Consider the following 6,000-nt stretch of genomic DNA (forward strand, 5'->3'; position numbering starts at 1 on the left):
GAGCTCAAACTCATGACCTGAGATCAAGTGTCAAACACTCTACTGACTGAGCTGCCCCTGCATGATCCCAATTCTTTGAACATTTTTGAGCCTTGTTTTATGGCCTAGTACACAGGCAATTTTTTTGTGAGTGCTTCTCTGTGCTTGACAAAAAAAATTCTCTTTTAGCTCAGGTTCACGGGTTGCCTGGCTGCTGAATCGGTGGAGCATGCCACTCTTGATCCTGGAGTCCTGAGTTGCAGCCCCACGTTGAGTATAAAAATAATGTAAAAAATAAAAAAACTGAATTCAGGTTATTATACATTCATTAAATAAAGCTTGTTGAGGTGCCTGGGTGGCTCAGTTGGTTAAGCGTTCTATATTTTCCATTTCCCATTTTCTGTCCTTGCTTTTTTGACACCCTCTCTTAACACCACCCTCCGGCAGATAGATAAATTTATATTACTCTCTTTCTTTCATATGTATATCTATGGTTTTTTGTTCATTGTCTTTTATTCTTTTAGTGATTTTTTAAAAAAATGCATACTTAACTATAAAATTTCCCCACAAATTTTAAAGTATTCAATATGTCTTTTCTTTCTTTCTTTCTTTCTTTCTTTCTTTCTTTCTTTCTTTCTTTCTTCTTTCTTTCTTTCTTTCTTTCTTTCTTTCTTTTTCTTTCTCTTTCTTTCTTTCTTTCTTTCTTTCTTTCTTTCTTTCTTTCTTCTTCTTCTTTCTTTCTTTCTAAAATGATTCTATTTATTTATTTGAGAAAGAGAGCTAGCACAAGGGGTAGGGGCAGAGGGAGAAGCAAACTCCCCGCTGAGCAGGAAGCCTGAAGTAGGGCTCAATCCCAGGACCCTGAGATCGTGACCTTTGCCGAAGGCAGATACTTAAGCCACTGGGCCACCCACATGCCTCATCATTTCTCTTTCTAAACATGGTGTGGATTTTACTGTCTTCACTCCCCAGCAAACACACAACCATCTTCGGTATCTTGTTATTTAATTTAAGGTTTGAACTTTTCAAACTTGGTTAAAGATTATTCTTTTTTTTTTTTTTTAGATTTATTTATTCATGAGAGACACAGAGAGAGGCAGAGACACAGGCAGAGGGAGAAGCAGGCTCCACGCAGGGAGCCCGATGTGGGACTCAATCCCGGGACTCCGGGATCATGCCCTGGGCTGAAGGCAGACGCTAAACCACTAAGCCACCCAGACATCCCTCAACCATTTTTAATTTAAAAACCCCAACAGTTTCACGTAATTCAATAAAGATATAGCACCACATGTAGTGGGTTTTTTTAAAAATATATTTGGGAGAGACCCCCCGGGATCACGACCTGAGCTGGAGGCAAGACGCTCAACCACTGAGCCACCCAGGGGCCCCCACATGTAGTTTTTCTAAAAGTTACATTTGTACTTAAATTCCACCTTAGGGGTACCTCATTTTATAACTTCTTTTTTTTTATTATATTCAGCTTACCAATATATATAGTTCATCATTACTCTCAGATGTAGTTTTCAATAATTCATCAGTTGCATATAACACCCAGTGCTCATCTCCTCTTGTGCTCTCCTTAATGCCCGTCACCCTGTTAGTCCTTCCCCCCATCTACCTCCCCTTCTACAACCCTTTGTTTCCCAGAGTTCAGTCTCTCATGGTTTGTCTTCCTCTTTATTTTTACCCACTCAGTTTCCCCTCCTTCCCTTATGGTCCCTTTCACTATTTCTTAATATTTCACATATGAGTAAAGCCATATGATGTTTGTCTTTCTCCGATTGACTTATTTCACTCAGCATCATACCCTCCAGTTCCATCCACCTCGAAGTAAAATGTAGATATTTGTCCTTTCTGATACTGAGTAATATTTCATTGTGTGTGTGTGTGTGTATATATATATATATATATATATATATATATATATATACCACGTCATCTTTAGCCATTCATCTGTCGAAGGACATCGTAGCTCCTTCTATAGTTGGGCTATTGTAGACGTTGCTGGTGTGAACACTGGGGTGCAGGTGTCCCAGCATTTCACTGCATCTGTATCTTTGAGGTAAATCCCCAGCAGTGCAATTGCTGGGTCATAGGGTAGCTCTATTTTTAACTTCTTGAGGAACCTCCACACTGTTCTCCAGGGTGGCTGCACCAGCTTGCATTCCCCCCCAACAGTGCAAGAAGGTTCCCCTTTCTCCACATCCTCTCCAACATTTGTTTCCTGAATTGTTAATTTTAGCCATTCTCACTGGTGTGAGGTGGGGTCTCATGGTGGTTTTGATTTGTATTTCCCTGAATGGCAAGTGATATGGAGCATTTTTTCATGTCTGTTGGCCATTTGCATATCTTCTTTGGAGAAATTTCTGTTCATGTCTCTGCCCATTTCTGGACTGGATTGTTTTTTGGGTGTTGAGTCTAATAAATTCTCTTTTAAGTGTATGTGCTGCTGAAGCGAGCACTGATAAATTCATTATAGATCTTGGATACTAGCCCTTTATCTCATATGTCATTTGCAAAGATCTTCTCCCAATCTGTAGTTTCATTTTAGTTCATTTTATAACTTCTTAAGAAAGAGGATATACAGACTCTCCTCTTTTCCAAGTCCTTAGCCTAAAAATTTCTTTAGTATTCATTCATTGCTAGTTTAGCTGGGAATAGAATTCTGAATTCAAATTGTCTTGCACCAAGGTTGTTAATGGGAATTTGTTATTATTTAGAGTTGCTCATTGTTTCTTTAGAAGACTTCATGATCTTCTCTATATCCTTTATGTTCTGGTTTCAATATGATGCAGCATGTGTTGCTCTTTATTTCATTCATACTGTTGGAAACATCCAGGGTCCTCAGGAGACTGGTGTCCTTAAGTTTTGTGAAATTCTTTTCTACTATTTCCTTTATAATTTTTGTTCTTTATTTTAATCTTTCTTACCTTCTTTTTTTCTTTTTAATCTCTCTCTTGTACTTTCTGGAGACTTCTCAACTTTATCTTTTTTTTTTTAAGATTTTATTTATCCATTCATGAGAGACACATAGAGAGAGGCAGAGACACAGGCAGAGGGAGAAGCAGGCTCCATGCAGGGAGCCCGATGTGGGACTCAATCCTGGGACCCCGGGATCATGCCCTGGGCCAAAGGCAGATGCTCAACTGCTGAGCCACCCAAGCATCCCTCAACTCTATCTTCTAACAGTTGAATTAAAATTATAATTTCTGCAATTGTATTTATAATTTCTGTGATTCTTTTCTTTAATTGTTCCTTTTTCTAGGTTCTTTTTTTTTTTTTTTCTAGGTTCTTATTTTTGTTTTATGGATGCTGTCTCTTTTGGATTTTTCTTAGGATATTACAGTTTAAATTTTGCAGTTTTTAAGTTTCCCTTTTATTTTCCAAACTATATGTTTTCTCTGGGATTTGTTGTCATTGCTGTTGTTTGTTGCTTGCTTGCCTTAAATTCTTGTTTGCCTGTTCATATTTTTTATTTATTTATTTATATTTATGATAGTCACAGACAGAGAGAGAGAGGCAGAGACACAGGCAGAGGGAGAAGCAGGCTCCATGCACCGGGAGCCCGATGTGGGATTCGATCCCGGGTCTCCAGGATCGCGCCCTGGGCCAAAGGCAGGCGCCAAACCGTTGCGCCACCCAGGGATCCCTGCCTGTTCATATTTTTAAATGAGGAAATAGGGTAGCTGACTTTGAGAACTTTGTACATGTGGGCAAGAGTTGTTGGCTGGCAAGCTTCATTTTAGGGCTCTGGCGTAGCAAGCTGAGTATTATACTAGGAATCTATCTCTATAAGCAAGAATGTTTGTAAAGGGTTGTTTTCTCGAGGACCTTATAATTTCTTTAAATAAATTTTTTGTTTGTTTTCCTAGGGATGGATGTAGAGGCAACTATTCCACATACTGACTTTCAAAAAACTTCCTGGTTATTACTTCCACAGCTTATGTGATCTGTCCTGCACTGTACCTGGTGTAATGAATCTTCAGGCCTTTGTGCGGCCCTGTTAGGAAAATGAGCTCTCTCTGCTCACATTGGCTGTGACCTCCTCCTCTTCCTCCCCACCTACATTCAACTGTTTTGTTCAGTAAATGTGCTGAGGGGTCCAATCCACTGATACTCCTCTCCCATTCCCTATGATGTTGTGGGTTTATACCATTTCCATTCCTTTACTGCCATCTAAGTGAGATCCTAGGAGGGGCAGATGACAGCTGGCTCTGACCAATTTGCATGTTTAACTGAAAATCCATCCATTTCTAGTTTACAAGTTTCAAGCTCTGGGGTTTCTTTGCCCCTGGGAAAAATTGAGTTTTCCTTGTTCTGGGTCCTGGATTCCTCCCATACTTTGGGGTCCCCCACCCCATCCCCCACCCCTGCCCCCACCACTGAGAATTGTAATTGGCTTCTCTTTCTGGAACCACTGCAGGTTGGGCTCTGAATCTCTACTGACATTGGGACTGGCCAAGTCTGTTTGGGGAGAAGTCACTCTGGGCTTCCCAGCTTTTAAAAATCACCATTACTACCAGGGTGTGCCGACGGCAGGGAGATTCCAGGACTCAGTGTCCAGTAGTTGCACACACCCTCATTAGGCATTTGGAATGTTACAAGATGATCTCATCAACATCATAAAAAGACAAGCATTAATTGCATCCAGTGGCTGGATCCAGAGTCCCGGGAGCCTGAGCTGCCTAGGAGAAAAACAATGAGCAGGCTCTGCCCCGTGACACCCTTCCTCTATCCCTTTCTACCTCTCTGTTGGTGCTTCCTGGCTCTTATTACTCAACATAGATATTGATATTTCCAAGTCCAGCCATAGGAAGCTTCTGTACTCCAGCTGCTGCCATGTTCAACCAAGCTTTATTAAAAATCTAATAAGTGCCCAGCACCATGAAGTCAATTTTTCTAGCCCTTACAACTGCCTTGGGAGGTGGGTATTATTGTCCTACTTTACTGATGAGGAAACTGAGGTCCAGGGTGGGGCAGTAATATATCTAAGGTTATGACTGGCAGAGTCATGTGAAGACCTCTGGCTTCTGGCCTGGAGCTTTCCAAGATCCCGCCCCCACTGCTGCTTCTGGTATGGATGACTCGACTGCCCAACCTGGGACCTGTTGACTGGGGGACACAGGCACCAGGAGGATACTCACATCCCGTGGTTGGAGGCATCCTGGTCCAGGGGTTCTAGTCCCTCCAGCCTAGCAGGGGCCCCCAAGAAATGAGCATCATTAGTGGGGTTCTTGGCTGGTGAGAAGAAGAAAAGGAGAGGAATACAGATACAGAAGAGAGGTGGTAGAGGGGGGAGGAAACAAGAGAAAGGAGCTGGAAATCTTTTTTTAAAAAATTTTTTATTCAATTTAGTTAACATATAGTGTATTAATAATTTCAGGGGTAGAATTTAGTGATCTGTCAGTTGCATATAACACCCAGTGCTCGTTATATCAGGTGCCCCCCCCCCCCCAGGGCCCATTACCCGATTACCCTATTCCCCACCCTCGCCAGCAACCCTCAGTTTTTTCCCTAGAGTTAAGAGTCTCTAATGCAGCTGGAAATCTTGGGTGCAGACCATCATTGATGGTTTTTGCAGGCCCAGCCTTGACCCAGCAGTCGTGGTCCAGAGTTCATGGGTAGTGTCCACGTGTGGCGGGAACAGAGGAGAGTTGGTCTCAGCCCTGCCACTTACTCCGTTTCCCTCACCAGGTTGTTGTAAGAGTTGAAGAAAGTAAGGGATATAAAAATGCGCTGTAAACTTAAGCCCTTCTCAGCACTGAGGACAGGGTGGTATCCGCTCCATTGCCTCACACACCAGAGCATCACGGGGAGCAATTGCCTGGCATAGAGGAGACGCAGGGGCAGAGGATGTCAACAGAGGATGCAGAGAGATCAGGGACCTGGAGGTGTGTCCTGGACCAGCCTGTCCAGGCACTGTCCTCCCTCCGCAGCCCACAGAGTTCCTGGCCGCCCTGCCCATGGCCACAGCAGTGATTCCCTGGACTGAGGCTGTCAGAACCCTGACTTATCTCGGGG

This window comes from Vulpes vulpes, chromosome 1 (genome assembly GCF_048418805.1).
Source record: "Vulpes vulpes isolate BD-2025 chromosome 1, VulVul3, whole genome shotgun sequence".
Classification (NCBI taxonomy): Eukaryota; Metazoa; Chordata; class Mammalia; order Carnivora; family Canidae; genus Vulpes; species Vulpes vulpes.